The sequence below is a fragment of the Dama dama genome, chromosome 33 (assembly GCF_033118175.1).
Source record: "Dama dama isolate Ldn47 chromosome 33, ASM3311817v1, whole genome shotgun sequence".
Classification (NCBI taxonomy): Eukaryota; Metazoa; Chordata; class Mammalia; order Artiodactyla; family Cervidae; genus Dama; species Dama dama.
The window spans coordinates 3,110,169-3,135,757 of record NC_083713.1 but is presented as its reverse complement, the minus strand read 5'-3'; the positions used below and the strand labels follow the sequence as shown (position 1 = coordinate 3,135,757).

At 51.6% G+C, this 25,589-nt stretch overlaps 1 long non-coding RNA gene across 3 annotated transcripts in view; it reads left to right on the top strand.

The window, feature by feature from the left end:
- The first annotated feature begins 1,297 nt into the window (after window positions 1-1,297).
- Window positions 1,298-25,589, top strand: part of LOC133051055 (uncharacterized) — a 46,380-nt gene continuing 22,088 nt past the window's right edge. For all 3 annotated transcript variants that reach the window (XR_009691766.1, XR_009691764.1, XR_009691765.1), the window contains exon 1: window positions 1,298-1,455. This is a non-coding gene — a long non-coding RNA (uncharacterized LOC133051055). The remainder of the gene's footprint in view (window positions 1,456-25,589) is intronic.

Below are 25,589 nucleotides of genomic sequence, written 5' to 3'. Positions count from 1 at the left end.
GGGCTCCAGTTTCATCCATCTCATTAGAACTGATTCAAATGAATTCTTTTTAACGGCTGAGTATTAGTCCATGGTTCTATATGTACCACAGCTTCCTTATCCATTCATCTGCTGATGGGCATCTAGGTTGCTTCCACGTCCTGGCTATTATAAACAGTGCTGCAATGAACATTGGGGTGCACGTGTCTCTTTCAGATCTGGTTTCCTCAGTGTGTATACCCAGAAGTGGTATTGCTGGGTCATATGGCAGTTCTCTTTCCAGTTTTTTAAGAAATCTCCACACTGTTTTCCATAGTGGCTGTACTAGTTTGCATTCCCACCAACAGTGTAAGAGGGTTCCCTTTTCTCCACACCCTCTCAAGCATTTATTGCTTGTAGACTTTTGGATAGCAGCCATCCTGACTGGCGTGTAATGGTACCTCATTGTGGTTTTAATTTGCATTTCTCTAATAATGAATGATGTTGAGCATCTTTTCATGTGTATCTTTTCATGAGCATCTTTCATAATACCCAAAACTAGAATTTCAATGAGGAGCATTTTCTCTAGGAATTTCTGTGCATTAGTCCCTGGAGAGCCTCTTAGGAGAGCACCAGAGGCGCCCACTCTTTCGCCCCGGACCCGCTTTATTTTACCCCCTAGCACTTAGATATGCACGACACATCAGATATGTATTGCCAGACACCCCCCAAGGCAGGTATTCTGTTTGGATTCCTGGCTGCACATAGTAGGCCCTCAGTGAATATGCCTTGTGCGCTGAATGAGTATATTGAATGCACCAGCTTTCACCGCCCCAATGCCAGGTGGGCCGGGCAGGCCAGCATCCTTCCCCACGGACAGGTGAGCGGGGAGCGGACCCTGGGCTAGGAACCGGGCTGGCCTGCAGGTCGGGGGCACTCAGGGTTCGAACAGGAGCCCTGCCGCACGGGCTGTGAACTTGGGCCATCCCCGCGCCTCCCGGAGCAGGAGTTTCCGCGTCTAAGCCGCCGGGAGGGCGCCCCACCCCCCAGCGCCCCCACGCGGCCGCTCGGCCACCTGCCGCGACGTGTCCAAAGTCACCCCGGGCCCCGGCCTGGACCCCCGCCCCCGCCGCCGGGTTTTGGGGTGGGGGCCGGCGCGGGGCGGTCCCGGGGCGCCGCGCGCGCTGATGCCGGGCGCCGTGATGCGGCGGGGACGGGGCGGCGTCGGCGGGCGTCCTCCTTTTGTGCGAGCGCCGGCGGCTCGGCTTCTCGAAGGTAAACGGCATTTCCTCTTCCTCCTCGACGCGTCTCTTCCTTTTATATTTCTCGCCTGGCGCTCGCCAGGGCCGCCGCTGCTGCCGTGCCGGCGCGGCGGGGGCCGCTCGCAAACCTGCGGCGGTGACGCGAGACCCGCCAACCCGGAAACGGCGGCGGCGGCGCCCGAGGCTCCTGCGCGCGCGCGCCCGCGCTCCCCTCGCCGCTCGCCCGGGCCGCCAGGTACGTGCCCCGGGCTCCGCCGGCGCCGCCGCCCGGGCCGCCCGGCTGGTCCGCGCGCGCCCTGCGAGCCGACCTGCCCCCGGGGAGGGCGTGGGGTGCGGGGCGCGCGCGTGATGGCTGCGGGGAGGGGAAGGGATGCGATCCGGGCCGCGCCGGGCGTCCTGCCGTTTGGAGTAGGGGCGCCGCGAGGGTGGGGGGCTCGGCGCGGGGCGGGGACAGGGCGCCCGGAGGATGCGCATCGGGTGGGCTGCGGAGGGCGGACGCGAGGAGTGCACGCCGCGGGCCGCCGCCCGGGTCCACCCAGCTGCGGGGAGCGCGCGGCGGCGCCCGGAGGGAGGGGGTACCCGGGGTGACTGCTCCGCGGCGGACCCCTTCTGAGAGCCAGGTGAGGGCGCAGGGTCTGACCCCGGGTGCCTTGCACCCCCTCCCCCAGCTAACTTCCACTGCAGGCTTGGAAGGCCAGTCTTTTAGAATTGAGGAACTGGAGGTGGTGAACAAAATCTCCATTGGCTTCAAGACTTCCTCCTGGGGTAACCACCGGCCCGTGTTTAAAGAGGGCTTCTTCTGTGCTCTTTATCTTTTAATCACCTTTTTTTTTTTTTTTTTTTGTAATGGAAGTTAACGGGTGGATGCCCTTGCAGCCTACAGGGCTTTCCTAGGGCTGCGCACACACACCGTGGGTCTCGAACCTGTATGTCCTGTGTGGTGGGGAGGTGGGGGAGGGGGGGTGGGGAGGAAACAGGAGCCGAGGACTTCACTTACTGGAGCCCAGGGGGGCGGGCTTTGATCCTCACCCTACCGCAGAAATGGAGCTGGTGGGGGAGGGCTTGCGCGGGAAGGAGGCCCCGCCGGGGAGTGTCACGAGGACTTTGTACCTGGGTTTAATTCCTTGCTCGGCCACTTGCTAGCAGTGTGACCTTGGGCAAGTCGTTTGCCCTCTCTGAGCCTCAGGCGCCGGTCTCTGAAACGGGCTGCTCTGAGTTGGGCCTCCAGCACGTGAGCCTGAATTTCTTGGCTTGGAGAGGGCGCAGGGATGGGAAGTGTCATTGTCAGTCACCTTTCATTTTTGCATCCCCACCGCCTGAAAGGGGGGCCTGGGGCACATAGATGTCTGTGCAGTGAATAGGTGGATGGTGAATTTTGAGAAGTGAGTGAGTGGCCAGGTGTGGTTCCACGTTTTGGCCTTCTTGCCCTATAACGGTCTCTCCACAGTCCCCAGAGAGCCACGTTTTGCCACCTGGGATATTTGTAATCCACCCCCTTCCCAAGAAGGATTATCCTGTGAAAATATTGACTCCTTATGAAAAGGAGCTTAAACTCTGACTTTGAGCCTCTCCTCTTCTTGGAAGATTGCATTTGGTGGAAATGAAAAGGAATCGTCATTTTGATTGCCACTGCCGGATGACTGGCTGGGGCGAGCTGCCAGGGCTGACAGCTGGGCTGACTTCCCAGGCCTGAGGGTAAACGTGGTGGGTTTTCTCCTAGGTGGGGCATGCAGAAGTGGTCAGCTGGCCTGAGTTTTCTTGGCCAGGCAGGTTGTAGTTTACGTTATCTGGATGCTTGCTAAACTTCAGGCATGGGGAGGGGCAAAGCATGTGTGCTGAAGGGGGCTAGGTTGTTCTCATCCACAGGGGTACTTGGAAATGGCCTTCAGATAGAGAGTCAGGATGTGTTTCTGCATGTCCTTTCGGAGATTTTCAGATAACTTTGCTTTCTCTGACAGCCATTCCTTCTCTTTGTTTCTCAGCTCCCACAGGCCTGTGTGCACCTCTCATAGGATCCTTAGCTGTGCTTTTTTTTTTTTCTTTTTCCCAACTTCTGGAGGGCAGGAGATGAACCCGAGTGCAGCTATTAAGAGTCAAGAGCAGGCACCTCTGTGCAGTGGCCAGCTACAGTTTAAGCTCACACAGGTTCATTTTGAAGATGTAGAGTGGCCACAGTTACCTGTGAAGTAGAGATTTTATTCTCATCTTACGACTCAGAGAAAGTATAGGACTTGGCCCGAGACCCTCAGCCAATGAAGCCACAGCTTCAAGGTCATCACTCCAGTCTTCCATCCGCTGAGCTCTCCCTCTCTTTCCCGTGGACCGTGCTCCCACCTGAAGGGCCTTTGTGGTTCCCCTGGCAGGCTGCCTGGCATATGCTGATGTCCAGTATTTTTTTGTTTTTGTTTTTGACAGAATGAACAAAAGAGTGATGGTTTCCCCTTTGCTCTTTGTGGAAGTTCAGCCTGTCTCCACCTTAAGGTCAACGCACTGGCCTGTAGGTGACCTTGACATTGTTCTTTGGCCGTTCCTCCCCAGTGCGTCTTGGTTCCCCATCATGGAACCCCAGTCTCTGTTCTTACTTCAGGACCCAGAGCCTGTGACAGGAGGAACACCTAAAGAGACCGCTGTCCTGGAACTTGGCTGTCTCCAGCAAAACCATCTTCCAACTAGCATTGTGGAGATGGTGTTGTGTCCGTGAAAAATTCAGCTTTAAAACTGACCCACTTTAGCTAGGCGCTGGCTTGAAGCCTTAGACAGATCACGACCTCCTTGGAACTCTCTTTTCCGCATCTCGCCCCGTCTCATCTCGTTCACTGGCCTCCTGAACAGGATCCAGAGCCACACCTCGGCGTCCCCTCTTACTGCCCCCGTGCACGTCACCAAGTCTCTTCCCTGCTCAGAGCCTCAGTGTTCTCATTTGTAAAATGGGGTGGTTTTGCTTCTTGTAGTCGTGTGCATGAAGCTCTCAGCCCAGGCCCCCAGTAAATGGCCATCAGCATCAGGGATTGTTATTATCAACAGCAGCAGTAATGATCCTTCACTAGAGAGAGCATAAGCATCACAAAGGCCAGACCCGTGTCTCTTTTTTTAACTTGAATTGGAGCTTCTGGAGAGAAGTAAATTGAGGGAGGGGTGAGGAAGGGTGGATTTTATTCTTTTTCTCCTCCTCTGGGGCACTTGGTAAAGGCTCCTCTTTTTCATCCATCCCTGAGGGTAAAGTTCTTTTGTCCTCTCTTTCTCATAAAGTGAGCTCTCTGTGTTGCCTATGACTCTCATTTCATATCTTATAACCTTTGCATCCAGTCCTTCCAGATTTCATCTGAGACTTGATCCCCCTGGATTCTCAATGGGCAAAGTTCTGTTGCATTGTGGAACTTTGGGAGTTAAATCTTTGATAGTCTTGAAAGGGGTGATTGGCCTCATCAGGCTGAAAGAAAGATAATAATTGTGTAACCAAGGATGGACGAGGTTAACTCCATTCTCTATTCTCTCTCATCCTTTTCTACTTCAAAGGCAGTGTGGGTTTAGGTTTGGAAGCCTGAGTGGCTGTCCATCCTGGTTCTTCTGCTGCTTGCTAGCTCTGTGACCTTGGGCACAACACTTCCTCTTTCCCTGGGCCTTCTTCATCTTTCAAATGAGGAATTATAATCGCCACCTGGAAAGGTTGTTGTGACGATCAATGCAGAAGTGGTCTGGGGAGTCTCCCAGCACCTGGTAGGTGTTCAGCAAATATCCATTACTTTCCCACTATCCCTGGGCTCTTTCTGTCTGGACCCCAGTCCCATTGTCCTGTCCCTCTGTTAACAGGGCTCTAGCTCCCACTGGGGATCAAGTCCTTGGCTTACAGCTTTTTCCTAGATTCACGTCTCCATGCATTCCCAAACCACTTGTTGACTGGCCACAGTATGGTGTTTCCCTGAACGAAGAGATCCTTGTACCAGAGCTGGTCAAGGAGGGTAAACTGAGGACTCATTGAGTTTACGTTCTGTCCCGTTGATTTTTCCTCCCTCCACCCCCACTCCTTTCCAAAGCCTTACACATTACCATCTGCCCCAGGGGAAGGAGACATTGTGTTCATAAATTCATAAATAATCGAAGTTGACGAGGAGATTTGTTTAAAGAAGTGATGCTGAGACTTATTTTTTATAAATATTTAGGATAATATGAAGCCATTAGAGGAATGGCAGGGTTTATTAAAAATAAAACCTGAAAGCGTGTTTTGGAAGGATTCGTTTTCTTTTGAAGTTGAGTAAATGTCAAGAGTAGAAAATAAAGGAAGAGCGTTTTCTGAGCGTGGACGCAGGGCCCGTGAGGGGGCAGGGGGTGCTGGTCTGTTTGTCTCTGCTGTTAAATATTGGCTGCTGTGCAGTCATCTGCTTTTGGGGGTTGAGGGGGCGGGGAGCATGGGGGTGGCCTCATCCACAGAACTGAGGGAGGGGCTGCAACATTTTGAAGCTGCCGGGCTTCCTTGAGACTCAGCAGGCCAGTGGGTCACACCTGGCCGGAGTCACACTGGGGGGCTGCACGGTTCAGAATCCTGCTTGTGAGCCAGCGGCAGGCTTCTCGAAGGCTCCTAAGGTGCATGACCTTTGGTTACTGCATGCGTGCTCAGTCGCTCAGTCGTGTCCACCTCTTTGTGATCCTCTGGATTGTGGCTGCCAGGCTCCTTTGTGCCCGTGAGATTCTCCAGGCAAGAATACTGGAGTGGGTTGCCATTTCCTCCTCCAGGGGACCTTCCCGACCCAGGGATGGAACCCAGATCTCCTGTATTGGCAGGCGGGTTGTTTATCCCCGGCCCCACCAGGGAAACCCTTGGTACATTTAGTGAGCTCCATTTTAGGGAGCCCTGCTAAGGCCCACAAGTCTGGAGGCGTCTAGGTGGTCAAATCAAGGGCTGTGGAGAAGGGGCATGTCAGAGCTGGGGGGAACCTTGTCACACGTCCCATACGGGAGCGCATGAGTCCCCCAAATCCACTCAGGAGTCCCTTGCAGAGGCAGAGTCAGAGGCTGGGATGGGCAGAGAGCCTGCATTTCTGATGCTTCCCCCCGTGGTGCTCCGCGTTGTGGGCCACGCATTCAGTAGGGTGAGCTTGGAGGTCCCTGCCCTCTCATTCACGTGGGACCCAGCCGACACTGAGGATGCAAATTGGAATATGACCCTGGAGGCTCCCGGCAGCTGACGGCTTAGTTAGTGGAGGAAGCAGATGTGCCTCAAATCACAGGATAAGAAGGTGGTGGGGACCTGAAGGGAGGGTGGAGAAGAGCCCTCCTCTACCCAGCGGAGGTGCTCTGCGGCCCAGCAGGGAGTCGGGGAGGGAAGAGAGGGAGGCAGGGCGAGTGCGGCAGCCTTCACACGTGATGTTGTTGGGAAGGACTGACCGCATGCTCAGAGTTGCAGGCGTCCCGTACTCTTAATTAAACCGATGAGGGAACTGGGTTTTGGAGGGGGAAGCCTCTTGCCCAAGAGGCAAATGCAGGACTGAAACCGAAGTCTCCTGGCTCCCGAGCATCTGCCCGTGAGTACCTTGGGGCTGCCTTAGTGCCGGGCTCTGAGGCCAAGGGGGGGCTAGGGGTTGGACATCCTTCCCTGGCACGAAGGATAGCTCTGCCCCTGACCTTCCTTGGGCAGGGGACCAAGCCCTTAAACCCACAGTGGAAAAGAAGATCCAACACGGGAAAAGTGACGGCTTTGAAGTCGCACACATGTGTCAGAGACACATGGCCCCCTCTCCCCTCCTCGGTGAGCATCCTCAGACAAGGATGGGGAGGGACAGTGCTACAGTCCTGCAGAGGAGGTGAGGGGAAGTCATGCAGAGGAGGTGAGGATGGGAAGTCCTGCAGAGGAGGTGAGGATGGGAAGAGGCTTGGGCAGCAAGAGGCAGGAAAGCTCCATCCTTGGCTCACTTGCTCAAGGAGTCTACGGGGACGGGCCTGTCTGGCCACTTGGAGTTCTCTGGAATTTAAACCCAGTGCCCACTCGGCAAATACTGTTGGACTGTGGAGCTGACGTGCCCTGGCCCTGCTCGCAGTAGCTGTGTGACCTTGGGCCAATCAGAGCACCTTGCTGAGCCAGAACTGCCCGGGAAAGAGCTGGGCTGATGACACCTCCTCTCTGGATTGTTTGGAGGGCTGCATGATGATGTCTGGACAAGCTGCTAGCCTAGCGCCTCGCATCAATAGAAACACTCCAAAAAGGCACCCCTCCCCGCAAGGACGTAGTCACAGCTGGGCAGGAGCTGCTGTGTCCAGTGCTGACTTCAGGTCCGGGCTGTGTCTTTCTGCATATCCTCGGGATATGGATTTGATAGGAGGACAAATATTTCTTTTTGTTTTGTTTACTCTTTTGGCTGTGCCGTGCAGCATGTGGCATCTTATTCCCTGACCAGGGATTGAACCCTCACCCCCTGCACTGGAAGCACAGAGTCTTAGCCACTGGACTTGCCAGGGAAGTCCCAAGGGCAGGTATTTCTGTAAGATCCTTTCAAACTGCCGTAGTGCCTTCATGCAAAACCGAGGGGCTTGGCGCCTCTGAGGTTCTCCTTTGGAAGGGGGAAGAGCCGTGGACCTCACGGCTCCCTGAGCGTGGGGTCGTTTGCAGACTGCCTCACATGCCCCGGCACCCCAGTGCCGATGTACAGCTTGCTGCGGCTCCGCAGTGGGGGCCTGGCTGCCTCTGCCTGGCGTAGGGCCTGGCACCTCACTGGTGCTCAGGAATCGAGTCCCCTGTCTGCGCTCAGCCTCAGGGAGGAGGAGCAAGCCGCCCGGCGGGGGCCTCCGCTGCCAGCGTGTGCGCTGGCCTGGCCCCCGCTTTGCTCAAAACCAGAGGTGAAGTCAAACACAGAAGACAGCGAGGAAGTGATACCCAGCCAATAACATCCTAACATGTCTGCCCTGCTCCCCTGAACTCTAGCTCTGCGTACTTCCTTGAGCTCCGGGGGCCCCAGGGACCACCAGTGGGTGCATGTAGATCAAGCAGGCCATGAACCAAAGCAGAGGGGTATTTCATAGTCTTTTCCAAACATGCTTTCATAGCTATCGGGTGTTCAGTTCACTGTGGAGAAAGCAGATCCATCCTGCTCTTCATCAGGGGTCACTAAGTGAATACCTACTATGCAGTGGGCCCGGGGATGGGTCCATCGGGGGAATAAATGCTCTGTGTCCCTTGGCCACCCCACACAAGGCCCTGAGGGCCTGAGGAGCTTAAGAAGGCAGGGTTTGGATTGTCTCCTTGGGCTCACCAGAACCCAGCCCCTCCAAGCCCACTCTGTCCTTCAGGAATTGGAGAGGCTCTCTGGCTGGGTTTGGGGGTGGGCGTCAGAGGACGGAGCAGTGGGGTGATTGCAGGGGCGGGGAGGGGAGCGGGAGGTGGGGCGCGAGACAGCATCTCCCACACTTTGTGTGGCATTTATGGCCCAGGAAAGGGCCTTCCTGATGACAGGGCTCCCGTAAATGTCACATGGTGGGGTTTTGTGATTTGGGGCTTTTGGGTTTTTTTTGGTCTCCCTTGTAATGACAACAGCTTTCCCTTATCGAGCATGGACAATGTGTACTTTCCAGGTGCTTCTTACCTTCACAGTAACTCTGCGAGTTAGGTCATATTATCGCCACCTTCTAGAGGAGGACACAGAGAACACTTAGAGGTTAATAAAAAGCAGAGCTGGAATTCTAAGTACTATCTCTGCCAGCTTCAATGTCACCTACTGGTGTTTTTTTTTTTTAAGTTTTATTTGTTTATTATTTTTGGCTGTGGTGGATCTTCATTGCTGTTTGAGGGCTTTCTCTGGTTCCAGCGAGTGGGGCTATGCTTTAGTCTCTGTGCACAGGCTTCTCATTGCGCTGGCTTCTCTTGTTGTGGGGCACAGGCTCTAGGGTGAGCGGGCTTCAGTAGTTATACTGGGTGGGCTCAGCAGTCATGGCACACAGCCTTAGTTGTCGCTCGGCGTGTGAAATCTTCCCGGACCTGGGATTGAACCTATGTCTCCTGCATTGGCAGGGGGATTCTTAACCACTGGACCACCAGGGAAGTCCCCACCTACTGTTTTTACTACCTCTTCTGAGTGTACCTCGAGCATAACGAAAGGCCCACGAAGGAAGTTGTCTTCTAGGGAGCAGACTGCTGTGGCTGGATGCCGCTCGGTGTTGCTAGAAGACAGAGGTGGTTTTCTAAGGGAACGTCCCCTTATGCGAGGCATCCTGCCAACCATCACTGGTGAGAGCTACCTTCTGAGAACTTGTCAGCCCAGGAAGTTGAGGATTTATAAATGACTCCTGCAGGTAGGTTACTTGGGCTAATTTGAGTAGTGAGGTTTTTGGTAAATTTCAGTGTGAAACTGACTTGTGCTGTTAACACACCTCTTGTTGCATTTGCTGTTGGGATGTGTAGCACATTCCTCTGCCCACACGCACCCCCACAAGACAAAGATCTGGGTGAAGGAAGTGTGCTGTGGGTTCAGGCTTTGGGTCAGATGGTTGAATAGGAAAGGAAAGCCCCGGTTTTGGAGCCTGGGTCCTTGTAGACTTGAGACAATAAGGTGGATGCAGGATGAATTGCCTGCCATGGTAGTCCCACCGTCCCATCCATTTTCAGTGTGTGAATTTGCCAGAATATGCTATGCCTGTGTTTCCTCTTCCCCAGTATTTCTTTTATCTAACTACAAATTGGGTATGTTTAAGCTTCCTGGGTGGGAGAATCAAGAGTTCACATTTTCTTTTTGTTTTAAATTATATTTATTTATTTTTGGCTGTTCTGGGTCTTTGTTGCTGTGTGTGGGCTTTCTCTAGCTGCAGCGAGTGAGGGCTACTCTTCGATGCAGTGCCTGGGCTTCTCGTTGAGGTGGCTTCTCTTGTTGCAAGCGCAGGCTCTAGGCACACGGGCTTCAGTACTTGTGGCACGGGATCTCAGTAGTTGTGGTACGTGGGCTCAGTTGCCCTGAGGCATGTGGAATCTTCCCGGACCAGGGATCGAACCTGTGTCTCCTGCATTGGCAGGCGGATTCTTATCCACTGTACCACCAGGGAAGTCCAGGAATCCACATTTTTAGCAAGCACTCTCAGATAATTCTGATGCCTTGTCACCCAGTTAGAGGAACCCCCACGTAGCAGAATCTTTTGCCTTTATACTACCTGATTCTAACTGCTGGGGGTGGGGCAGTTGGTGTAAAATGGAAAGGACATTGGAGATCACCTAGTCCCATCCTTCTCAGGCTTTTTCAGGCCACCACCCATGCAGGAAAACAGAATCTGTAAGCCTGGGTTGGGCAGTGAAAGAGGAAGCATCTCTTGGCTGGAGGTGGCTGACCCCAGGGCCACCCGCCCGAAATGCTGAGGAAGTCACTGTCTCAACACAGTGTAACCTCGTCTAGGAAGCTCTTATTCTCATCCAAGGTGGGAACTTGTTCAGACTGCCCATGAAGGCTCAGAGAGACGATATGAGTTGCCCAGAGTCACACAGGAACTTGGAAGTCATCTGCACCACTCACTGAAAGAATGAGCCATCAGACCAGGGAGGTGAAAGCCCCACATGGCCAGCTCATGGCCCAGCAAGGAGTTCTTGTGACCAGACAGCCTGTCCTTGGCAGGTGGCCATGGTGCCGGGCCACGGTGGCCTTCCCAGTGCTTACCAGCCTTGGAAGCCCAGTTTCCTGTTCTAACCCGAAACTGATTTTCTGCTAGTTCCTATCAGACAGACACACCCTTCAAGACTCAAAAGCACCAAAGGAGAAAAAAAACATGAGTCACATCTCAGCCATGAAGTCCAGGAGTCAACCTAGCAGGCAGAATTGCGTGGTAAATTAGGAGACAGTCTCAGGAGAATTTGCCCCTGAAGGATTGTTTGCACACGTGTGATTTTGTATATGTGATGCTGTGCAGTAGCCTGTGTGTGTAAACGTATTGCACAAACAGTAGTGTACAGTTATACAGTAAACCACAGTGTTCAGTATCCCAAAAAATAAATACACATAAATTCAAGAGGCAAAGCACACTTTCATTCAAGTTTCTTAAAAAAAAAAAAAAAAATGTGGCTCCTTGAGCATAGTTGGATATACTGTTGAGTATAGTTGAATATGGCTAAATTAAATGAACATGAGATATACTTCCATTGTACCTTGTGATAGACTGAGGACGTCGTGAGAATGTGTAGTTGTCCTGACCCAGTGGCACTCCACGTGTTACACGTATATGTGTTAATAATTAATGATTCCGGGGGTCTCGCCTGCTTGAGTGCTGTTAACTTTGGAGAGTTTTAGGGGGTCCAGCTGCAGTGTGGGAGACCCAGTAGACCAGAAGGACACAACTTCTGGCCTAGTGGAGCCTGAATCAGTGTTATTTTGTTACTGCAAGGCCTTTTCTCTGTTAGCAGTGAGCAGGGGGTACTCTTCTACTTGCGGTGCACGGACTTCTCATTGTGGTGACTTCTCTTGTTGCTGAGCACAGGCTCTAGGCACTCGGGCTTCAGTAGTTGCAACACTCGGGCTCTGTAGTTGTGGCTCGTAGGTTTAGTTGCTTCACGGCATGTGGAATCTTCCCGGGGCGGGGATCGAACCTGTGTCCCCTGCATTGGCAGGTGAGTTCTTGTCCACTGAGCCACCGGGGAAGCCCACATCTCTGGTTGAGTGCCCCGTCCTGGAGTTGATCTGACAGGGTGTCCTGGGCCCTAGGAGGTTCCGACCTTTAGAGAGGACCCCACCACCTTGAGGCCCTTCTCCCTCCCCCTAGTGGAACTCTCTTTCCCAAGCGGTGTTTCTCAAAGTTTCTGTGGTGCGAATTTGCATACTTCTGACTTCACCCTTGCCCTCTCTCTCTCAGAAGTAAGTGAGGAATAGTCGAGGTGCGTGACCTTTTGAATGTCCCGCCACCCCCTTCCCCCAGGGACCCCCCCCCCCCCTTCCAGGTCATGGCTGGGGATGGGATTGGAAAATGCTTCTCTCCATTCTGGGCATTTTGCTATTTTTGCCCATCAAAATGAAAAAATGGTTTAATTTAATTTCTTAAAAGAAATATGAGGAGTGATGTAGTCATTACTAGCTCCTTTGCTAGATTTTAGTCATTTCATTTTAAAAAAGAATTGTTGCCTATCTGGAATGAAATTATGCTTGCATAAAAATTTGTCACATCAAAAAAAAAAAAAAAAAGAAAGAAAATGCTTCTCTCCAGCTAAACTGATCTTCGTCTCAAGACCTCAGACACTTAAAATGCGAAGGAAAGGAACCTGATGTCTTGTTCCCGATCATATTAAGTGGGGCAGGAGGGAGGGAGGGTTTGATTCCACCTTCGAGCTTATTCTCCTGTGTTACGGGGCTGTCACTCAATCAGAGTGGGGGTGGGCAGGTTGAATAGCACCTGAGATGCACCTGCTGATGTGCAGAGACTGGAATGTTCCTAAGAGCTTGCTCAGGGGAGAACCCAGTGGGTGTCCCGTCTCCCCGCCTGGATGCCTGGGAGTCGTGTCATCCTGGGAAGGCAGGTGTATCTTCTTGCTAGTGGCCAGCTGGGTGCTTCCTTTAATCAACCTTCCTGGGCAATCATGGCAATTTATTTTTATTTTTTATGTAATTTTATTTATTGGTTTGCTGAATCTTTGTTGCTACACGGGCTTTTCTCTACTTGTCGCGATTGGGGGCTATTCTCTAGGTACAGTGCTTGGGCTTCTGAATGTCGTGGCTTCTCTTGTTGTGGCTCATGGGCTTAGCTGCCCCACGGCCTGTGGGATCTTCCCAGATCAGGGATCGAACCCGTGTCCCCCATATTGGCAGGCGGATTCTTTATCACTGAGCCACCAGGGAAGCCCAACAGCTATTTGTTGAGTGTCCAGAGAAGGCCTTGTTCTTTTCCATTCCCGTCCTCCTCTCTTCTCCTGTTGGGCCCGGTGCCAGGCCCTCTGCTCCCAGTCCACCTTCCGGAGGAAGCGACAGGTGAACCAGGCAGTTCTGCTGCTCTGGCCAGGTGGCAGGCGCTCCAGCTGCCTGCTGAGCCCTGAGCCGCAGAGCCGAGTCATGCCGGTTCCTCATGCTCGCCCTTTCAAGGGTCAGGACTAGAACATAACGCTTAAAAAGCTGCTGGTGGGAGAGGTTTTTGCCTGGGCCCGTCACCTCATTTAATCCTCATCAGCCACGGGATGTAGTTCAACTCCTAACAGGGGGCCTATCGGGTGTTAGTTCAGTTCAGTCGCTCAGTCATGTCCGACTCTTTGCGGCCCCATGGACCGCAGCACGCCAGGCCTCCCTGTCCATCACCACCTCCCGGAGTCTATCCAACCTCGGGTTTAGTAGTTTACCAGAGGAATCCGGTGGAGAGGGAGGTGGGAGGGGGGGATCGGGATGGGGAATACGTGTAAATCTATGGCTGATTCATATCAATGTATGACAAAAAAAAATAGTAATAATAATAATAAAAAAAAAAAAAAGGTTTCGTCCTTGGGCAAAGCTGAAGCTCACGGCCACGCCAAGGTTTTCGTTCCCTGAGGGTGTGTCTGCCGCCGAGAGGGCGGGAGGCACGGGGAAGCTGCTGCCAGGACGCAGGGCTTTGCCTCCGCTGCGTGAGCAGCCCTGCCCGTTGCTTCCCGCCGCTCCCCTTCTCTGTGGCGGAGGTGTCACGGAGCGTCCTCCCAGGAGGAGCAAGCCGGGAGGGCCACACTCTGGGGTGCTGGCCCCCCTCCCTCCCAGGAGGCCCTGGCTGCTCTCAGGACCGCGGGGAGGGCTCTGCCCCAGGTCTGCCTGCTCTCCCCGCCCATCTCCCTTTCCCGTCCACACCCCAGGCCCCCCCCAAGCCTCCCAGCCTGGGTCGAGCCCTCCCTGGGAGAATAGTTGAGAGCTGACTGGAGGAACCGGCCTCTGTGAGTAGATGCACTGGGAAGAAAAGCCTTTGTCCAAGTGTGAGCCCAGCTGAGTGCTGTTGGCGCTGAATTAAAGATGAGCCTCCTGGCTCTCTGTTCTACTTTGCATTGACCAGACACTGTGTCTTGAACCTTAAAAGAAAAAAAAACAAGGCAGGGAAAGAAGTCAGAAAGGGGCCGTTGTGACAAAATAAAGGCTAAAGGCTAATCGCAGTACTTATGGCGGTGCAGTGTTTTGAGTCCACGTCGTGGCCGCCGAGCATCGCTGAGCCCGAGAGCTGGGCCCTCTTCTCTTTGAGGTCTGCGGTCAGGCTTCACTGTATCCCTCGATCCAAGAGTGTTTGTAGAATGAGTGCATAATTTGTTTTTCAGAGAACAGAAGCCCAGAGAGGTTGAGTGATTTGCCTGGGGCTGTGCAGCTGGGAAGGGCCAGGTTTGGAACTCAGCCTTAGTCCTGGCTCTTCTCAAGCTCCAGTTGGTGGCCTCCTCACAGATGCACTTCAGGCTAGCAGGGAATTCAGAAGTCAGAAGACACACCTAATGAATGAAAAGAGCATTTACTGAGGGCCCATCCCTCCTTTAGGGCTTCCCAGGTGGCTGAGTAGTAAAGAATCCGCCTACCAGTTCAAGAGATACAGGAGACATGAGTTCGATCCCTGGGTCGGAAAGATCCCCTGAAGTAGGAAATGGCAACCCACTCCAGTATTCTTGCCTGGAGAATCCCATGGACAGAGGAGCCTGGCGGGCTACAGTCCGTGGAGTTGCAAAGAGTCAGACATGTGCGCGCGCGCACACACACACACATTTTGCTCCTTAAGCTGAGTGATGGACACAAGAGGTGGTTTTATTCTTTTTTTTTTTTAACATGTGAAATAATGCAGATTAAAGCTTTTAAAGTAAAGTTTCAAGCCAGAGGTGATTTGAAGACGCTGTCTTGGGAGGATCTGCAGCCAGTTGAGGGGAAGTTCCTCTTCTCTGTGCATCTAGCCATATATGGACCAGGCTCACACACTCAGGACATGCTGAACTGAACTACCTGGATGGTCTGAGCCAGGCTTTATAGGCAAGGTGACAGTCTGAATTTTAAAGGCCTCTGCTGGGAAAAGCATTTCAGATAAAGGAAACAGCATGTGCAAAAGGCAGCAGCACTGAAGGAACTATAGGCAAGAGGGTGGATTGGCTCAGCTTAGGAGCCATTGTTCAGTGTGTTTTCCTCTTGATCATTTATACTCAGAGTGGCTTAGAATCCTGATGCTGGGAAAGATAGAAGGTAAGAGGAGAAGGGGGCAACAGAGAATGAGATGTTTGGATGGCATCACTGACTCAGTGGATGTGAGTTTGAGCAAACTCCAGAAGATAGTAAAGGGCAGGGAAGCCTGGCGTGCTGCAGTTTATGAGGTCACAAAGTATCAGACATGACTTAGCAACTAAACAGTGAATTTGTACTCAGAATGGCTGAGAATCCAGGTTGGTGTAGAGCTGACTCGGGATGGACTCTGCTCTGGTATGGAAACCGAGTCAGTTTGCTAAGAGCACTTTGATGTTTATCAGGACCTTAGCTTTAAGAGAGGTTGGTCCCAGCCCAAGGAGATTGGCTCCAGCTTCAAATGCAGAAAGTCACTGGTAAATGGAGACTCTGATAGAGGAGCTGGACCAGCAGAGAGTAATCGCTGGTGAGAAAGATCATCTTCTATAGACAAAGAGCCAAGGTTGCCATTGTCTGACGCTAAGGACTCATCTGGGAAACTGCTGCGTGCCCTGGGGAAGGGGTGGAGGCAGAAGGGCCCATCTTTCTGTTGAGTAGCTTGGGGAATCATGTATTAATATATTCAAGATCATTTTCTTTGAAAACATTGCAAAGCCAAGGAAACTCCCTGGGGAGCCAGATTAAAGCAGCGATGGGGAATTTGATCAGCGCTTAATCAAAGACATTGACTCTTTTCTGGGCTTCACTGGTGACTCTCCCATTGTTGACTTTAATTGTGGAAATGTGTTCATTAGCATTTTATTCGGGCTGGCCCAGGGTGTCAGCCTTAGTTTGCCCACTTTGATCTCTGGGATGTCATCGACTTTCTAGGGGGATCCTTGGGGCTCCTGGACATCTCTGCCACTCACGTTCAAATTCAGGCCTGACTTGCACCCGGATTTCAGATGAGAGGTCCTTCTCCACACCCCTGGTTCCTGCCTGGGTTGAGGAGAATGGTTTGTGGGCAGCTGTCACTGGAAGGGACCTTAGCCAGTGTCTGGTGCAGTGACTAGATGAGGAGACTGAAGCCCCCTGATGACAGTGAACGTTCTGATGGTCTCGGCTTCTAAGCTTCATTCAGTTTGGTTGCTCAGTTCTGTCCAACTCTTTGTGACCCCATGGACTGCAGCACGCCCGGCTCCCCTGTCCATCACGAGCTCCCAGAAGTTGCTCAAACTCATGTCCATCAAGGCAGTGATGCCATCCAACCATCTCATCCTCTGTTGTCCCCTTCTCCTGCCTTCAGTTTTTCCCAGCGTCAGGGTCTTTTCCAGTCAATCAGTTCTTCGCCTCAGGTGGCCAAAGTATTGGAGTTTCAGCTTCAGCATCAGTCCTTCCAGTGAATATTCAGCACTGATTTCCTTTAGGTTTGACTGGTTTGATCTCCTTGCAGAGCTTCATTAGGTGCCTCTTTTAATTTACCAGAGACTGGGGCTTCCCAGGTGACTTGGTGATAAAAGAATCCTCCTCCCAATGCTGGAGACGCAAGAGATGCAGGTTTGATTCCTGGATCGGGAAGATCCTCTGGAGAAGGAAATGGCACCCACTCCAGTATTGCCTGGAGAATTCCATGGACAGAGAAGCCTGGTGGGCTGCAGTCCATGGGGTCGCAGAGAGTCAGACACGATTGAGCACACACAGTCCCCAGCGAAGCTGCAGGTCCACGGGATTTTAAATGCAGTCTTGACAAGCTGTGTGACAACCTAGTGGCAGAAGGCGGGGAGGGGTGAGGCAGGAAGAGCTGCGTGGTCCAGAGCAACTTAGCCTGACTCTCCCACCGGAGACCAATTAATTCAGCAGGAAGTTGTGGTTTACATTTTGCCCTGGAAACTCAGGCTCTGCACACATTTCTGGACCTTGGCCCTCAGAGCATCCTCCCCGCAAGTTTTGTTTAATCACGGTCATGGTTGAAAACTCCCAGCATTTTCCCCTCTGATTTTATTAGCTAGTCCTTACCCACATTTCATCTGCTTTCTCTTAAACACTTCTTTGGGGTCTGTGTTTATAGACCTTGAGTAAACACACATCCTTGACTTTAATTAGGAAGCCAGCAATGGCCAGAAAAGGGGGCTCATTCTATTTCTCTTGTACTGTGACTGTTGAAAGAGTAAGACAGGGGATCTCCTAGAAGCTAGTAGAAAAAAGACCTGGGGATGAAGAATTATGTGGTCTCCCTGCCCCCCAGCAGATCAGGTGCTCTGAATCAGCTTACATCAATCACATCGACATTACCTGCAGTAGTTCGCCTGAGGTTACCTTTGATTCATTCATTTATTCACCAGAGGGACACCACCTTTCTGTAACACCATCTGATGATCGGACCTTAGCGGGCAGCAGCGATTTTTGCCTCTGTTCACTCCTGCTTCTTCACCTCTAGAATAGAACATCCCGTGGGTGTTCAGTAAATATTTGTGTAATGAATAAATTACTACCTGAATCTGTTTCTTTGTTTTAATCACAGGCTTCTATCTCCTTGTATCTTAGAACAGTGCTCTGGGGGAGGGTGAAGAATACAGTGGGTGCCAACAACAAGCTGGTCACAGGAGGGCAGATGAAACTCTGTGACTGCTGGGGAGAAAGTGAGCCAGCAGCTGGCTGGGATATCCAGTCGTTCTGGAAGCTGATATGAAGAGTGGGATCAGAGGCTTTGCTAGTTGTATGAACAGGAATCTTGGGCAGGTCACCCAGGCCCTCTGAGACAGACTTCCTGATCTAGAAACCAAAGGGCGGAAGGATAATGTCAGACTCTTACCTAAAGAGTCTTACTTGCCCTGTTTCCTGGGTTTCAGTTTCTCCTCTGTCTTCTTAGCTGTTCCCACTGGGGCTTCCTCAAGGTGTTTGTTCTGCCTCCACTGTGTCAGACACCATTCGAGGCACTGGAGGGGGGCAGGGGATGGTGGTGTCAGAGGCAAATGAGTCCTTTTTTCATCTAAGCCGGGGAATTGAAATAGGGAGAGAGCCAGCAGTGATACAGGGAGCTGGGGTGGGGGACGTGCAACCCAGCTGAAGAGATCAAGGAGGGCTTCCTGGAGGAAGTGGCATCCTAAAGGGCAGGGGCTGTGTTTTCTTACTGTTTAGATTCCTAGCTCTAAGCAGAGTAGCTCACATATAATAGGTATTTGGAGAATGAATGATGGATGAGCAAATAAGTGTAACAGTGTCTTATAACCAGAAAGTGTAGAACAAGGGGCAGGTGTTGGTGTTATGATTTGTGGAGGGTTGAGCAGGGGCACTTAGGGCAACCTTTATCTCCCAGCTTCCTGAGACCCACCTGTCGCCAAGAGCTAGGATCTCCCTTAGAGCATAGCCGTCTGGGTAATGGTGTCAGCCTCTGTCTTTTGTCCCGCTACTCAGGGATGGAGACTGTCTGAGGCTGGACATTTAAAGCCAACTCAGTGGCCAGCAGCTCTTCCTAATGGGATCTGAAGTTGGACATACAGACCTTGTTCTTGGGCTAGGTCCTAGGGCTAGTGGCTGACTCAGGAGGTAGCTCGTTTTGTGTGTGTGTGTGTATAAATGGAGTGATGCCCAGCAATTTCTAAAAAAAAATGTCTGCAGCTTATATTCAGATCACTAACTCTGCACTATATTTGCCTTCCCCAGTGCAGAACTTGCTTGCTTTTTATCCTTTCCTTTAGCCAGCTGAACCTCTGGAAGCCAAGGATGATAAGTGATTCATCTCTGTAACCCTAGAACCCAGCAGGAGGCCTGGCACATCTGGATCTTGAAACAGTTTGCTGAATAAATGAACAAACAAATGAACGAATGAACCTCAGTTTATGCCCATGAAGTTACCCAGGATGTAGCTGAAGCTGAAGGTCTTTACGGGGTAGAGAGGGGTGTTTCTGGAAGTGACCTTATGCTGCTCTGTTAGGCATTTTGCAGTAGCAGATGCTTGAAATTCTGCTTGGCACTTGCTCTCTGTGGTGAGGGATGAAGAAACACTTCCTTTGTTCGCACTTGGCGTTGGGGCTGGGTGGACAGTCAGCGGCCTCTCTCACTTCCTCCACCCTGGGAGCCCCTGGGTCCACTCTGTGGACCAGTTATGGTGAGACAGGGCTCATGGGTCTGCAGTAGTTCGGTCAATTGGTGTGTCTTATGGGCATTTTCTGTATTTTCTATATCTCAGCATCCTTCCCACCTTCCTGTCTGGGGGAACCCCCAGGATGTAAATGTTGCAGGGGTGTGGAGCTTTGACTCCCAGTACAGAAACCAAGGTGGACTAGGTGTTCTTTTTTCCCACATCTAGCTGCTTGGGCTGTGGCATGTGGCCTCCGAGTGGCCACGTGGCTTAGATTCCAGGTTGAGTGTGGCAGTGATGCAGGTGAGTTAGAGGTTCCTCAAGGTCAGGAATACCTTCAGTAGACACCCCTTGGCATGTCCTTGGCCCAGTCCCCCCTGCTCCTTTATCCCAGACTGGTTCTCCAGCCTACCTGGAATTCTGGTGGCTTCCCCTAATTTTCTCATCAAATTCCTTTTTTTCTTTTCTGTTGTCTCTAACCAGTAACCCTGACTGACAGGTACCACTGAGGCCGAGTGGGGCACCCCACCCCTATTATGGGAGGTGGGTGAGCTTGCTCTGGAGGCTCCCCATCTCCTGCCTCCCTTTTTTGTGGTGTCGACACCACCCAGCCCGATCCCATTCCTCAACGACCCAGTCTGCTGCAGTTCAGGTGTATAAACATTGGGCACCTGCTGTGTGTCAGGCGTTGTGCTCACAGACACAGGAGTGCAGAGACCAAGAGTCCCTAACCCTGGCGACCAGGGGCTTCCTGGCCGTTCATCCCTTTAACCTGTGTTTACTGAGCACGTGCTGAGTGCCGGCAGGCACTGTGCTAGGGCAGAGGGTGCAGAACCAGAAGAGGCAATGTTTGTGCTTCTGGAGTTTCCATTTCAGCTCTTGAGCCTGTCATTTCTTTAGGCATGTCTTATTTGCCTGTTTTTTCATTCATGTATGTGTGTGTGTGTGTGTGTGTGCGCGCGCGCGCGTGCGCCCACACTGCTGGACGCAGTGCAGCACACAGCCTAGTAGAAGAGACAGGGGAGAAAAAGCCGTTTTCAGATGCTGGGAAGGGCCATAACCTTGACGAAGACTGGGCAGAGAGGTGGCCGCTGTAAGGCGTGAGGGGAGAGGAGGCTTCAGGCTGCCACCTGCTCCCACAGGGTCCGTGCTGGTCGCTGCCCTCTGTTACCTTGATAAGGACGGTCTGGTCCAGGTATTTGCTGAGGGCGCAACTCTGATGGCTCCATACGTATTGATTTAAGTGCTTGTCAAAACCAGAGATTGTCGGAGACTAACTTAATTTAGGTTCTCTTAAAATAATCAGTGAGATGGAAATTTCAGAACACCAAAACGCTCACATCTGTGCAGACATGAAAGTTTTTCTTTAGAATCAGCAGTGACGGGGGAGGACCAGGGCGGGGGTCAAGTCAGTGGAAACTCCAGGCGTTTTCTCCTACTCTCCCCTCTTCATCCTCTCGTTCATCTAGAACTTGACCAGTGATCCGGGTCCTCTCGCCAGGCTTTACTGTCCTCTTGCCCCGTTCCCTCTTAGATTTGAGGCCAAAGTGAGGACCCTTTCAGTTCCTATGAGCTGCCTTAGGACAGGGCTCTTGAGGGCTTCTGCAGCAGTGGGGTTTCTAGGAAGGTCACCTGTACGAGGTGGCCAGACTGGTTCTACGTGCTGGCCACATCCTGCATGGGCTATTTTTATTTGTTTTCGTGACAGCTTTACTGAGGTATGTGGTAGACAGAATCATGTTCTCCCAGAGATGCCCAGGTCCTCATCTCCAGGACCTGTGAATACTTACCTTACAAAGGGACTTTGCTGATGGGACCAAGGATCTCAAGATGGGAAGCTCTTTCCGGATTATCCAGGTGGGGCTTAATAAGAGGAAAGTGGAGGGTGAGGGTCAGAGAAGGAGGTTTGATGATGGAACCAGAGGGTCAGAATCAGAGATTTGAAGATACTGACACTGCTGGCTTTGAAGCAGTTTGAAGCTACAAACCATGGGGTACCTGCAGCCACCAGGAGAGGGAGAACAAACAATCCCCTGGAACTTTTGGAGAAAGCCTGGTTCTGATTTCAGCCTGGTGAAGCCCATTCTGGATTTCTGATCTCCAGAATTATAAGACTACGTTTGCATTTTAAGCCACTACATTTGTGATAATTTGTTAGAGCAGCTATAGGAAGCCAATGCTTGGTTACTTTATGTATCTAAAGTCTACCCATTGCAGTGATTTTTTAGTTATTTTACTGAAGGGTGCAGCTATGGCCATAATATAGCTTTTAAAACAGTTTCATCACCCTGATGAGATCCTTCATGTCCCTTTACAAACAATCTTTATCCTCAGCCCCAGGTAACCACTGATCTACTTTTGTACCTGTGAAAGTCATTCAGTCGTGTCCGACTCCTTGCGACCCCATGGACTATACAGTCCATGGAATTCTCCAGGCCAGAATACTGGAGTGGGTATCCGTTCCCTTTTCCAGGGGATCTTCCCAGTCTAGGGATTGAACCCAGGTCTCCCACATTGCAGGGATTCTTGACCGTCTGAGCCACCAGGGAAACCCAAGAATACTGGAGTGGGTAGCCTATCCCTTCTCCAGCAGATCTTCCCGACCCAGGAATGGAACTGGGGTCTCCTGCATTGCAGGCAGATTTTGTATCTGTACTTCTGTATGAATGTCTATAAACTTGCCTTTGGGTCACTTAATATAAGTAGAAGAGCCGACTCATTGGAGTAGACCGTGATGCAGGGAAAGATTGACGGCAAAAGAAGAAGGGAGCGGCAGAGGATGAGATGGTTAGATAGCACCAGCAACTCAATGGACATGAATGTGAGCAAGCTCCAAGAGAGAGTGAAGGACAGGGAAGCCTGGCTTGCTGCCTTCCATGGGTTGCAAAGAGTCAGACATGATTTAGTGAGTGAACAACAGCAAGTGTAAGTGGAAGATGTAATGTCTTGTGTCTGGCTTCTTTTACTGGGTGTGAAGTTTTTGAGGTTCATCCACATTGTTGATGCTAGTACTTCGGTCCTCTTGATTGTAGAAAAACTATTTTGTTGTGCATTATATCACATCACTTCTGCACTCACCGGTGGGTGAACATCTGTGTTGTTTTCAGTTTGGGGCTGTTAGGATTAATGCTGCTATGAGCATTCGTGTGCTAGCCTCTGTGAATGTGGGTTTTCGTTTCTCCTGGGTAGATGCCTAGGAGTGGAATTTGCTGGATTGTGTGGATTTCTGTATTTAGCTTTTTGAGAAGCTGACAAACAGGTTTCCAAAGGGATTTCACTGTCTTTCATTCCCACCAACAGTTGATGATGGCTCCCCTCCACCCACTCCCAGTATAAGCCCCACTACTCAAGAAATTATTATTAACAGTCTGTTGAGGTTCTAGATTCCTGATCCTTGATCCCTCCTACATTCTCGTATCACCAGGTTTGTTTTGGGCATTTGTAAAAATTTGGGGATTTGGCATTGGATGAGACCTGATGATGTTTATATTTTGATATAAACAGTGAGGCAGAAGGTTCAGGTCATTGAGACCCTGAGTGAATTGAAGGGTTAACTCGATATCCTTTCTTCTTCTTTTATCATTATTTTTTAAATTGAAGTATAGTTGATTTACAGTGTTGTGTTAGTTTCAAGGATACAGCAGTGGTTCAGTCATATGTATTCGTTTTCAGATTCTTTCTCCTTATAGGTTATTACAAAATGTTGAATCCAGTTCCCTGCACGATATAGTGGGTCCTTGTTGGTTATCTATTTTGCATGTAGCAGTGTTCTATGTTAATCTCAAACACCTAATTTGTTCCTCCCCTGCTTTCCCCTTTGGTAACCGTAGTTTGTTTTCTGTGTGTGGGCGTCTATTTCTGTATCACTGTCTTGGAGTGCGTATATAAGCAATATCGTGTGATATTTGTGTTTCTCTCTCTGGCCTCTTTCACTTAGTATGATAATCGCTGGGTCCGTCAGGTTGCTGCAGGTCCCTGTCTCTCTTTTACTTGTTTATTTCGGCTGTGCTGGGTCTTCACTGCTAAACACGTGTTTTCTCTAATTGTGGCAAGGGGGGGGGGGCTGCTCTTCGTTGCCACGCATGGGCTTCTCATCTCAGTGGCTTCTCGCGTTGCGGCGCGCGGGCTCTCGGGCGCGTAGGCTTCAGTAGTTGTGGCTCCCAGGCTCTCGAGCATGGCCTCAAACAGTGGTGGCACATGGGCTTAGCTGCCCTGCAGCAAGTGCGATATTCCCGGGCCGGGGATCGAACCTGTGTCCCCTGCACTGGCAGGTGGATCCCTGCCTTTCTTTCTCCCCCCCAAGCAGACTGGCCACACAGTAGCACATACTTGCCCCTGCACCCCCACCTACTCCGTTCCAGCTTCTGCTTGGAAGTTCTGCTTCCCCCCTTCTCATCGGAGCCTGTCTAGACTCCCTAGACTCTGTGGATGGAATTGGGGGCTGGGGAACAGACACAGGGTTCCGTCTATAGATAAATGTCTGCCCAGAGGGAGTTGGGCGGTGAGAGGCCCTGACCCTGTCGTGGGGGAGGGCAGGACTGACCGATGAGAGCCAGATGGAAAGCCTGATCATTCAGTCTGGGTTTGCTGGGCAGGTGGACCCCTCTTGCTTCCTCAGTGACATCAGTGAATAGAACACCGGCTTCATTTGGGGGCAGAGATGGGGAGGAAATCTCGCAGGCATTACATGTTCTGTGCGGGAAGGGCTGTATAGACTTCAGTGACTTACTTTAAATTCCATCTGATCCCACAAGGGAAAAACTGAGTAATTTTATGGCGACTGGGAGAGGTTTTCAGGCCTTTGAGGAGAAACTTGACACTGGGGCTTCTTGGCCAGACTGGGGTGAGCAGGTTGTCGAGTTTGGGCCCTGGAGCCAACAGGACGTTAGGGGAGTCGGACCAAGGAGTGGTTAGTCCCCAGACAGGAAGGCAGACACCTAGGGCCTGATCCTGCGCGAGAGGCAGGTGCGGATGCCGTGGCGTTGGCGGGGCTGAGTTAGAGCCTGATCGTGGCCTGTGTGTTGAGCAGTTGATGGGCAGCGGGAGAAGAAAGGCCCTGGGAATTCAGGGTGATGACCTGGGTCCGCTGACTGGCCACGGCCTCAAGTAGAGCTCCAGGGATTCCACCAACTCTGTTCCGTGGATGATGTTTCTGCCGTTTTTTGAAGACAAGGCAGCTGAGGCCCAGAGAGGTGAAGCGACCTGCCTAAGGCGACACAGTGAGTGAAAGGAGCTGCCAGAAATTCGAGCTCCAGGCTGTTTCTGAAATCTTTGTTACCCTGCAAGAGGCGATGAATGGGATGTACAAAGAAAACAAGCCTCACTGAGTGATGAACAGAGGTCCTCGGCCAAGTTGCTGGGTCCAGGGGAGGGGAGACACTTTTACAGAGCCCACCCCTACCTCCCCACCCAGGCCCACGTTAGGAAGTAGAGATCGCCTCTCATTGCACAACCAGCAGCTGTTACTGTCTGTGTTGCCCCTGTTGGTGTTGTTTACGGGCAGCGGAGAGGGTGAGAAACCGCACCAAGTCTCAGGCCTGGAGGGCTCCAGCCCCTCTGCCAGGAGGCAGAGACCCTGTTTTCAGACACTCAGCGAGATGCGATTCAAGGAGCAGAAAATATCAAAACATACAGCACTTCTGCATGACTCAGAGTTTTAAGTGAGTGTGTATGAATTAGTATTGTAATAGAGTAAATGGAGGTAAGGTTATTATTTATAAACTGTTGGAGGGGAAAAAAGCAGAGGACCTGGTGTTTTGTCCTGGCTCCTCTGCTTCCTGCCTGTGTGACCCTGGGGTGTCATTTCACTTCTTGGAATCTCAGTTTCCACTTCTGTAAAATGGGAAGATTGCACCGGAAGTCCTCTGAAATCTTTCTTGCAGTGACCTCTCTGTAATTATAAATGCTGTCAGTTTGTGTTCCATGCCAAGAGAAGCCTTATCTGTAGATTTTTTCCTGTGACTTTGGATGAAATGTACACAGCTGGCCGATTTTTCAGTGAAAACTTGGGGTGGTGGTGGGGAGCTTTAATTTACATGACGAGGCTTGACTCGGAGCCACTGTATGGCTTTGGTGGGTGTTAGAAAGCTCTTGGGGAGTCCTGATAGGGGTTTTGTGGGGACAAGGCTGTGTTGATGAGGTTCTTTCAACATCGCCTTCACCCCTGTGAGGAGTGGGGCTGTGACCTCAGTGGGCAGGATGTGGGTTTCAGAACATGAGGGGTCACCCTTGTACTGCAAGAGCTTTTGGAATCAGCTGGCATGGGTT